Source organism: Lolium perenne, chromosome 3, assembly GCF_019359855.2.
Source record: "Lolium perenne isolate Kyuss_39 chromosome 3, Kyuss_2.0, whole genome shotgun sequence".
NCBI classification, from domain to species: Eukaryota; Viridiplantae; Streptophyta; class Magnoliopsida; order Poales; family Poaceae; genus Lolium; species Lolium perenne.
The window spans coordinates 27456582-27468723 of record NC_067246.2 but is presented as its reverse complement, the minus strand read 5'-3'; positions in this window follow the sequence as shown (position 1 = coordinate 27468723).

Sequence of the window (12142 nt, the reverse complement as noted above, 5' to 3'; positions counted from 1 at the left end):
TCCCCATTCTTTCCCTCCTCCTTCCCTTATCTTGGCCTAATTTCCAGTGTTTTGTTGGTACTCTGGCCTTCAGTTTCCCACGTAACAGTGTTACCCATCTTCCGTTCGACATGCAGATTCGAGCTACAGGAGGAATTGACTGCAAATTGCACACAAGAAACATTCAGAGGTCTCGTATAATATTTGGAAAGCTTATCAATCGTTACTCTAGCACCGGTTCTAAGTAAGAGAATTTTTCTCAATATCAGTACTTTAGTTCTAATTTTGCATTTCTATATGGAGGATACATACTGATACTACACGCCACTGATCTGTTTCTCTAGCTGTAAGCAATGCAAATATAGAATTAGTGTGACTTTTCACTAGTGGGATTATTCATATGTTAAAATCGGACTACCTTTTCAGATGGGGAAAACAGGGGGAATAGCTGATCCCCCATAGCAGATATATGTAGATCCCCGCTTTTCTAGGGGCAAGTTGTGTACTCACCTTAGTTAAGTTGTATATGCACGCTCTTAGGATTTTTCTGAACTGGTAATCATCTAAATGATAAGTTCATGAATTACTGTATCCTAAATTGTAGCAGAGATTTTGTAGAGTTATCTGACGGTGTCACCTACATTTTAGTTGCCTTTATTTAAAATTGATGCAACCAAGTTAATTCACCATGGTTGTTCATCCGTTTTTTTTTCCACTATAGCCTATGGCATTAATCTGTCCATGGATTAATTGTAGAGAATTCCTCCATTTCCTCCGATTGCTTTTTTACTGCATGGTTATGCTCTTGTTGTCTTGATATGCTCCAAATGTGTTGTTATTCTGATTTTGCCGGCACTAACATTTGAGATGTTCGTTTCTATTTATCGTTCATTGGTCATGGAGCTATTATTATCTGGGTGCTTACTGGTAGCATCGCTATGTGATGATGATATTGTTTTTTTTTTGATGAAAAGGATGATATTGTTCATCCATGCTTTCACTTATTTTTACTATAGCCTTATTTGTCTTTTGCCTGTAACCTAAGTGGCAGCCAAGATTAGCCCAAGTAGTTTTCACCAGAGCCTAAGTTATGTTCTTCAGTTGTTTTCACTATAGCCTAAGTTGTCTTCAGTTTACCCTAAGTTGCATTTGTTATGTAGCCTAAGATGTAGTAGGGAAATCATGCATTTGTTATGCAGGCGGAGATTTGATGTATAAGCTTATTCGCCATTTTTTTTTATCCAGTTGTTTTCACTCTAGCGTAAGTTGTTTTCCCATTCTAGTCTAAGTTGTACCAGAGATCATGTAGAGTTGTATGACGGTTTGTTCTGCTTCACTGTCTTCTTTGTTTCTAAACTAGGTTGGGATTCACTTCATACTCAAAGTTTACTTATGATCAAATGTTTACATGTTGAACTCTAAATTTATATTTTCTTGTTACCTATTTTTAGGTTTTGCACTGAAACATCTACTTGCAGTCGATATCGGCAAGCACAACCTGCATTTACCAGAGCCTGAAGGTGGAGGGAGCCTCCCTGCACCCCAAATACAAGTGGGTCAGCAGGTATGCAACAGGGAGGACACAATATTTTTCTTTTGGAGTAAATGAGATGTTTTACCTCCACGATGATGCATTCATTTATCGATGTTATCGACAACCAAACAGCTGCAGACACTAGGCGTAGCGTGGTTGCACCTAAATTTAATGTAGGCGCACTTGCACATCCTATGGCTGCGCCAAATGTACCTGGAGCAGTAAAGGCTCCACGCGTACGCCGGAAGGTTCAAGCGGTGTGTTTTCCTTTGTACCTTCATTTTCTTTTTTATGGTCATTATTTTTTATGATAACAAAACCTTGGTGTTGATGGTCTCTAGTTCTGCATATTCTCACCTCCAAAAGTTTTTCCGTAGTTTTGTACTTCCGTCCTAAGTTGTCTTTTTGTTGTAGGCTAAGTTGTAGCCAAGATTAGCCCAAGTTGGTTTCACTATAGCCTAAGTTGTCCTCTTCAGTTATTTTCACAATAGCCTAAGTTGTCTTCTGTTTAGCCTAAGTTGAATTTACCATGTATCCTAAGATGTAGCATGGAAATCATGCATTTGTTATGCCCTTTGTTATGTAGGTTTGATGTAAAAGCTTACTATCCTAAGTTGTTTTCCGCTCTAGCCTAAGTTGTAGTAGAGATCATGTAGAGTTGTGCTCTTTTTCATCCTGTTTTTTATGCTCTTTTTGTAGGTTGCAAGTGCGTTAATGGCACACAGGCTTGTCCCCTACACAGAGGCTTCCTAGGTTGGTTCTAGGATCAAAATATATTATTTTCCATCATCTAACTAAGTTGCTCCCTACCATGCAATCAATTTTGGTCAACCAAGCAATGCCCTCCTTACTTGAAAAATTGCCTTTCTAGCAGACAAGCTTTAAGTCTGGTAAGAATCAATGAGTAAAGATAATACCAAGCGAGCCTGCCTGCGGCTACCAGAAGCTGACGCAGCAGTAGGGAGCTTCTAGTGCCTCTTCCACAAACTGCTCAGCAGGTACATGCATAAGAATGAGTGTCAATGTTTGGAAATTCCTAACTGCTGATTTTTTAAGAACCTTTGTTCTAAATGGTTTTTTTGTTCCTTTGAGCAACCTACATAGGTTGGGTACTGCTCTAATTGAGTTGCATTTAGAAGCTTGCCTAAGTTGGCTACTAAATTTAGTGAAGTTGAATTTTTTCGCAACCTCATGCTATCAGTTTGTACTACACAGCCTACCTAGGTTTTCTTCTCGCCTTGAGTAACCTATGTAAATTGTATACTGTTTGAATTAAGCTGCATTTATAAGCATGCCTAAGTTGGCTACTAAAAGTTATTAAGTTGCTTTTCTGTACATATGCCTTCAGTTTATACTACAGAGCCTACCTAGGTTTTCTTTTCCCTTTGAACAACCTACATAAGTTAGATAATGGTTCAATTAAGTTGTATTTAGAAGCATGCTTTAGTTGGGCAATGAAAGTTATTAAGTTGTATTGGATCTGTTCATCATGTTTTCAATTCGTACTACCCAGCCTACCTAGGTTTCTTTTCCTTCAACATCATGCATAAGTTGTGTACTTGTGTAACTAAGTTGCCTTTGCTTGCATGCTCAAGTTGGATACTTAAAGTAATTAAGTAGTTTTTTTCCAGATTGTTGCAAAAAGAACCAGGCTGTGGCATCGGCATGATCAACAAAGCAAATGTTGTCTCCTATATCAAAGCTATGCCACTATGTTCAAAGTGAACATAAACTTTGTTCTATCTTGCATCTACTACTGCAATCTATTGATAGAAAGATGTTTTGGTGTTTGTTCAACTTCTAGGTGTCTCTGTTCGGCAAACCATTGTTGACATTTTGCTTGTGCTTCCCTATACCCTGAACTACTTGCTATGTCGGAAACCTCAACCACCTAAGTTTGTATTAGCACATCTGGTTCATACTATATTTTGTTACCATACTGGTTCCATGTATAATATGTATCCTCTTCTATTATTTTCCACAACGTGCATCTCATCTGTATCCACAACTGAACCAAGTTGCTATACAACACAACTAAGTTGTTCTACATCCAGGTTCAGGTTATCCCCTGTCTATGAAATTTACAGGCCTTTGTTGTCCCAGGTCTGTCTCCTTAGTTGTGTCCCTGATCCAACTAGGTTGTTGTACATCAAAGTTCAGTTTGGTACTCCCATCTGGTCTCTGAATCCTACTTCTCTTTTATCGTATAGTCTGAGGATTAAGTTGCTGGACAAATAATCGTACCAAGTTCTCCTGGAAGTTACCTCTAATTTTTGGAAGATCTACTTCAAGTAATCTACAGCATAGGTAGTGTTTTTTACATAGAGGGGATTTTCCATGGAGGTGAGGTGTTGGAGGGGTGAGGCACAGCTGCATAGTGGAAGAGGTGGGATTCCTTGTGATTTTCCAATGGAAGCACACTGTTCTGGAGGATTTTGCTGACTTTGATTCATACGGTTTGGATCCTTGAAAATCTGTAGGAGGAAGAGATAGCCCGGTAGATTTAAGTTGCTTGCAGAACATAGATAAAATGTTTCTAGAAACATAGTTAAGTTGCTTTCTCATATTATTAACTTTAATTTTGCAGTAATTAACTAAGTTCATTTTACGTAGATTTAAGTTACTTGCAGAACATAGATAAGTTGTTTCTACGAACATAATTAAGTTGCTTTTCCACGCTATTAACTGAGTATCTTAGAAATTAAGTTGCATCCCTTCGAATATGCCGCAGCATGACTAGCGGCTAGTAGAGTAAAGTTGATGTCTCAGTACAAGTGTTGATGACGGTTGGTGCTATGGTTGGTGCTAACTGAGTATCTTAGAAATTAAGTTGGAACAAAATATACAAAAAAAATAGTGTAACCAACTCTTTGTACGAAATTGCTTCGCAATAATACTAGAGTTGCTTTTCCGCTGAATTGGTTTTTGAAAAAAAAAAGTTTGTCAAAATATATACAAATGGGATCTAGTTTCGAAGATCTCGTCGTGAGAGGTCCAACGGTAAAAACGGATCACAATTTTGATAAATGGTTCGAAAGTTATGACTTTTTTTTAAAAAAAATCACTTGACATTAAATGCACGTATAGTCTATATGCCAAACTTACTTATTTTGGATAAGGGTTAAAGTGGACGAGGGACACTTTCCTTATTTGGGGTGAGGGCTAGATCGAACTAATCAACCCCCGGGGGCTGCCTAGTCGCGTCCTTCTATACTACCTCTGATTCAAGGAATAAGGCGTCCTTGTTGTACGTGTTTTTCGTTTGACTAAGAATTACTTTAAATATATAAAGATTGTTTGTATGCAATTAACATCATTAGAAAGTGTTTTTCAATACGAATCCAATGATACTAATTACATATAATATAACCAAGATTTTGTTGCTTAATTTTTATGGTCAAAGTTCGTCTTGGAATACGCGTGCGCCTTATTCCTTGGGACGGAGGTAGTATTTAACAACTCTCATAGCTAACAGATAAGACATAACATATATATTGATTCAATACAGTTTCACCCAACAAATGAACATACATGTCAATGAAGAAAGTTAAACAAATCTAATTATTAATTAAATTACACTATGCATGGTAGAGATTGATTTGCTAACCACGGTGACAAGGGATTAACTTGTCAATGCCTACAAGTTGTAGACTTGGGTTTTGCGGAAGTAGAGGGCAAGTAGATCTCGAAGGTTTTTGCCGAAAAGGTGCTCGACTGCTAAAAGTTAGGGTTGTGTTGACAATAAGATCGATCATCTCTTTGTCCCTCGACTCCCCCTTATATAGGAGGCGGAGCCGAAGGTTTCGTATTATACAAGTTACAAACACCGGGAGACTCTTTGAGTTCGTCCCGTAAAGTTACAACTCTCTATTCCTAATTTACCTCTACTTGTCATAGTCGATGCTTTAATGGGCTTCCGGCCTTCATAAACTTCGGGTCGTGGACCTTCAGTAAACCCTGGGTACCATCTTCGGCAGGCCCATCCGGGATGCCTATGTCAGTAGCCCCCGAGATTTTGCTTGAATCGTAGAGTCGAGTAAAATCTCCATCGTAAAATTCATCCATAAATTCTTCGAGTTATTTACAAATGATTTATTCGAGACAGGGATAATGGTAGATGGGGTTGGTTCATCTGACGGATCAGGTACTAGTTAACTGCTCTTGTGGCAAACCGGCAAAAACCTACTTCAAGGTCAAGTCCCTGGACATGACCCCGGAATACTGGCGTAATTCGTCATGTCCCGTTTTAGGACTTAATCATGAATCGAATCCCAGTGATATTTATAAAATCCACAGCGCGTCTGCTGGGAATATTTCTTCGCATATGTTGATACAGAAAAAAGTAGCAGAGCGCATTCGGGTGCGATACCACGCCACACAGGACAGAACCCGGGGTCTTACCTTCGTAAAGTTTTACGGGATCTAGAGGTTTTATCGCGGCAGACGCGCTCTAGGAATATATTGTCTAGTACCTTTATCGGTTGTTGGAATAGCCAATTTTATCGAGTCATATAATAATAAATATCTTGATTCTCCCGATGGGAGTACACGATGAGTTATATGTAACTCGAAGATGTATGACGACAATCATTTTCCGTGTATTTTGTCTGCCAATCTTTCTCTCTGCATATTCTATCGGGTGCGCGACCAGCGCTCCTGATGGGAGTAGCCCCCGAGGCTACAGTCGAGTATTTATACTTGGCTGTAGGCTCAACTTGTATTGTTGCTTCCCTCTATATTTTAAAATCACGACTTCTGTTCCACCTTTATCTTATCGGGTGCGCGACCAGCGCTCTCGGTGGGAGTAGCCCCCGAGGCTACAGTCGAGTATTTATACTTGGCTACAGGCTCAACTTTCGTCTTCTTTGAACAACCATATATTTTTGTCCTTCATATTATCCTCTTATCAGAAGTACGAATAATACTTCTGATAAGAGTAGCCCCCGAGCATTTGAACAAATACTTGTACTTGATCACAGGCTCCCGAAGTTATTTTGTTTGGACCATCGACATTTCCCTGTCGCTATTTTTTCAAAGAAGGTCAGTCGAAAATTTCTGTATGGCGATGTCAGCGCTGATGATGGCCACGAACTTTGTATTGGGAAGGCGCGAATTCTGTCATTTCTCTGATTTGTGGGTCCAAAACCCTGCGCCGTTGACACGTCGCGCAAGTGGGGGACACACGTCCTCCGCAATTTCCGGCACGCGCGCTGTAACGCCTGTCCAGTAACGGCGCGACGGATCGGTGGCTCGCTATAAAGCTGCATCTTCCTCCTCATTCTCCCCCTTCGCTACGCCGTTCACCTCTCTTCTCTCTCCACTTCCGCCATTGCCATCTCCAAGCTCTGCGTGCTTGTGCCTCCAATTATCTTCTTCCTCGACCAAAACTCGATTCCATGCCGCCGCGCACGAAGCTGACCAAGCACATCGCTCCTGGGACCAACACGCCGATGGAGAAGGTGGAGATCTCTGGATGGGAGAGATCCAAAATCTCCAACCAAGACCAGAAAACCCTCAAGAAGGTGGGCCTGATGAAGAAGAAAGACTCGCTGATCTTCCGTGGCGACGAAAGCTTCCCGAGCCCTCCGATTGGATTTCGGGTAACTTTCATCGACCACCTCATTCGCGTCCTTTCCACCCCCATCCATGAGTTTCTTCGTGGACTTCTGTTGCGGTCAGAAACCCACCGGCGAGCAGCGACGGGCAACACAGTAGAGCCGGGAGGCTCCCAGGACTGCGGCTGGCCCTGGTCCCTCCGAGCGACGGCCCGCAAAGACTCGGCACGCACGTCCGATGCTGGTGCAAGGGCGTGCCACCTGACCTATACCTGGTCAGGAAGGTGATGGATGTGCCTCGCTTAGTTTCCTGCATGGCATACACGTAAACATTAAATACGAGCCTCGATCGGCTCTCAGGTTGTCCTGTGAATCGGCTCAAAGAGCCGATCCACCCATGATCCGTACGAGGTGTACGAATATATGGTGGTCCTGCTTGATCAAAATAAAGCTAAAACGACCTACTACGATTTAGGGTTTTCACCACATAATCGGAACATCCTACTCGTGATTGAGCCTGGCGGCCACGCACGGTGATCGTAAACCGACCCTAGACAAGGCCTAAAAACCAACACGAAGTTGATCCCCGGAACATCCTGTCTAGGGCTAGCAAACTACACCCTACGCGCCACTGGATCCTTCAACCCGTTTGTAAGGCCTAACTATGCGGATATTAAACTAATCCTTGAAGAACAAGGAGCAATCATAACGGATCGGATCTACTAAATAATGATCAAGCGGGGTGCCGCCCTTACACCTAAGATAGGTGTAAGGGCGGCTAGACGTCTAAGGGTTGCACGACGACAGCATATGATACGATGAACAATGCTAACCCTAACACGTCTAAGATAACTACGTTGCTCGCCATCAACAAGGATTCAGCACGAGCAACGCATGAACAGCGAATAAACATGTACTGCCTAGATCGCAAGATGCGATCTAGGCAGCATGATGCTTACCCGGAAGAAACCCTCGAGACAAGGGAGTTGGCGATGCGCCTAGATTGGTTTGTGGTGAACGTGATTGTTGTTTATTTCATAAACCCTAGATACATATTTATAGTCCGTAGACTTTCTAACGTGGGAATAATCCCAACCGGGCACGAGCCAAACTCTATCTAATCGACACGTATCCTACTATATTACAGATCCACGGGCAAACTAGCCCAAACTTTGCATATAAGGTCGATTCATGTATTCCTTCCATGTATATTCTTCAAGCCCATCTCCAATCGCGGCCCACCTCTGATCCGGTCAAATTCTGGTGATAACATATGCCCCCCTGGTTTTGGAAATGACAATTCCAAAATCATTCTGCTTTTCCTTCGTCGGGTCATGTCGTGGCAGAGCAGAACCGTCGCAGTATCCTTCATCATGATGCCGTGCCTCCTCAACTTCTTTGCAAGATTTGATAGCTTTAATATCACTCCCTCGGAAACCGTAATGGCATTAAATCTCCACTACACCCCCTTTATTTAACTGTGCCGAACGGTTCGCCACTTCATCTCCTTGCTCTGTTCCGGCCATCGGCACCTAAAAAACCCTCTTTCCCTGTAGCAATGTCTTCCTCTTCCTCCATCTCCTCAGGCCTCTCTTTCCAATCTTCCTCCTCGAGCGAGTAGGAGTGGAACTTTGATCACGTGCCAGATGGCCCACCCGAAGCACTCGTCGGGTCAGATGGTGACTTACCTCTGACCGATGGGGAGGACGACCTCGAGTTCCTCATCGAAGGGGAGCTGAATAGCGAGAGCAAAGACGACCTCCACTCCTGGGCGAACTCCACCTCCTCCGACGAGGAGGAGGAAGAGGACGAAGCAGAGGAAGAAGAGGAAGAGGAGGAGGATGATTCCTCCTCCTCCGCTGGGTATCCGCCGGCGAAGCGCTTCCGCGCTTGGGCGGACAGCGAGGACGATGATGATGACGAGGAAGAAGAGGCTCCGGCCGAGGGCTGGGGCAGCAGCGACGAGGAACTCTCTGGAAGCAGCGCCGACGGCAGCTACAATGGCGACGATGAGGACAGCGACGGCCCCTAGAGCAGGGGCCAATTAGTGTAGGACTAGTAGTAGCAGTGCATTAGGCATCGGATGATCCTTTTGAGAGCCATCGGCTCTTTCTTGTAAAGTCGTTCCTTTGAATCAATAAGAAATGTTCTTCCAATTTGACTCTCAATTAATCCAATTTCAAGTCTTCCGTTTGCCGCACCAAGACCGATAGCAACGTATCGGACTTTTCGCCTCAGATGCCCATGAAGCCAGACTCAGATACCAATTTAGACCGTCAGTCAAGCACTTCTCAAATTCAGACTGTAATTTGATATCTGACCATAATACTTTGCAATTCTATAGCCGATGGCTGTTCATCGACTGTTTTTGAAAATCCAGTCTCCTTCATCTTCTTGCAGCAACAGGACGGTCCAGACCCTGTAGATGATGACGGCTTCCCTTTCAAATTCCTTTTAGCAGCCCTGGTGGTCTTCTTCTGCAACAACTCAACGCTTTTGAAGCAGGTTATGAGGCAGGGTCAGCCGATGACACTCCAATCGGCTTCCAAAAACAGAGTATCCACCAAATCAACTACCCCCCGAGCCTCAGTTAGGGCAAGAACAGCAGCGAGGACGCACAGTTCAGTCAAAGGGCCTCAAACTCAGGCAATTCTGAGATAGCCATCATGCAGAGGCAGCCAGACTTGCCACCGTCGAAAGCCGATATTGCAGACGAAACACCAACGGCTTAATGAACAAAAGGCTATCTTGTATGCCAAACGGACACCTCTGACAGTACTGCTGAACTGGCGGCCTTGCGCAAAGGGTTGGAAGTCCTCGAAGAGAAGGTTCGGGCAAGGGCAACAAAATCGGCTTATTGAAGCTGAGGCAGCTTTCATTGTTCACTCCCTCGAGCAAGCAGAAGGCCTCGAAGCTGCAGTGAAAACCGACTTGGCCGAAATCCGCGTCTGGAACACGCAGCTGGTAGATCCTGTGTAATTTGTACTAGAGTCGATGGCTGTGCATCGGCTGTTCATCGTGAGAAAAAAATTTTACTGGCCGATTTTTCTATCGGCCCCCAATATTTCACTGCACATGTATCGTACATGTTCATCTGATTAGGTGCCCCTCGAGCCGAATCTGCCAGGTAACTGCGGATATCGGCTCTGTAGTTAGCCAAGGCACTGTATTTGAACGTCGGCTCCGTTAGGACTAATGTTGACTTTTTCCAGCTCATAAGCCGACGTAAAACCGCTGCCCATTAGATCGACGTTGAACACAGGCAGAACGTATGGTGAGGATAATTTTGGCCGATTGCTGGAATCGGCCTCCATGTTGATTGAATCGCTCAATGAAGGTTTTGCAATGTTCCTCCATAGATCTTTGGGGCCGATCCTTGGGATCGGCCTCGCCACGTTTGTCCATAGGTTTGTTCTTGCTATACGGTCAGGCCGGTGGATAAGACCAGCCTAACCCCGTCCTTCGTCACGTCGATGCGCTCGCAGTCGTCCAAATTGATGCCTGAGAGTGGCTCTTGGCCTGTTGTCTCCCAAGCGTTCATGCCAGCCATTGAAATCTCGGCTGAGTCATCTGCATGGACGACCTCTACTTCATCTCCATCCCACTGTATTACGCATTGGTGCATCGTGGATGGAATGCAACAGTTGGCGTGGATCCAATCTCTTCCTAGCAGGACAGCATAGGTGCTCTTGCTATTGACAATAAAGAACGTCGTAGGGATGGTTTTCCTTCCTACGGTCAGATCCACGTTCAGAACACCTTGTGCGTCAGACGCTTGGTCGTTGAAATCGCTCAGTGTCACGTTGGTCTTGATCAGATCCGAGCTAGAGCGTCCCAACCGACGTAGCATGGAGTATGGCATAATGTTGACTGCCGCTCCGGTGTCCACCAGCATCTTGTTGACAGGCTGCCCATTGATATAACCTCGCAAGTACAGGGCCTTCAGATGTCTGTAGCTTCTTTCTCGTGGCTTCTCAAAGATAACTAGCCGTGGGCCGCAGTCAAGTTGTGCCACAGGTGCTTCGTCTAATCCTGGAGCACTAAACTCCGTCGGAAGGATGAACACCATGTTTGTGCCAGCCGATGTTTCATCATCGGCTTTCTTTTGTCTGGGGCGCCACTCTTTCCTTTGTGGCCGACCTTCTTCGTCCAGGGTTCGCTGAATTTTAGCGGCCAGATCAGGCCGCGCCTTCCTCAACGTGTGCAGGTATAACCTTTCGGCTTCTTCCAAACCACGTAGTCGCTGAACCCTACGCTTTTGGGAACGGCTGAGTCCATCAGGGCACCACCTTGGCCGGTGGTACTTATCTTCTTCTTCTTCATCATCGTCTTCCAAATCCTCGAGATCTTCCACCCGAGAGGACTCAGCGTGCTTGTTCCAAGGCGGGAGAGGCCCTAGACGTTTGAACACGGACACGTTAGCTGCATCCTTCCTCTTCTGTCTACATTCTGGGCAGTTGCCGATTGTAGGCAATCGGCTCATTCCTGAATCCCAGCAGTGTCTGAAGAAGGGACAGTCCCAGTGCCTATCCTCGTCGTCTTGCTCTCTTGACTTTTCCTTGGCGTGGCGCTCATATCTCTCCTCGTCGCGATCATGCCGACGATGTCTCCTGGCGTCCCTAGCCAGACGATCTCTTTCATCATCGTCGTTGGGTCGTCGGCGTTGGTCATATTGACTCACATACTTGTTGAGGAGGTGATCAGAGAGATGTCACTGATATCTCACATTCCTCACTTCTTCCTCTGTGATGTAGCGCTTGCCATCGTGACGGAGCCGATCGCGTGGAACGGCTTCCTCTGTGTCCTTGCTACGAGAGCAGCTGCCCTCGTCTCCGTCCTTACCAGAGTGGTGTCCAGGTCCTACCATGTTGATGTTGAACGAGAATCCTGGCTGGCACCCTCCAGGGTAAGTACACTCCACCATGTTAACAGCGGGGAAGGGGTGTGTGTCGACTTTCATGGCGTACTGGCTGAAAATTAGACGCCCTTGTTCTATCGCCATTTGGACCTGCTGCCGCCACACCCTGCAGTCGTTGGTGGCATGGGTGAACGTGTTATGCCACTTGCAGTATGG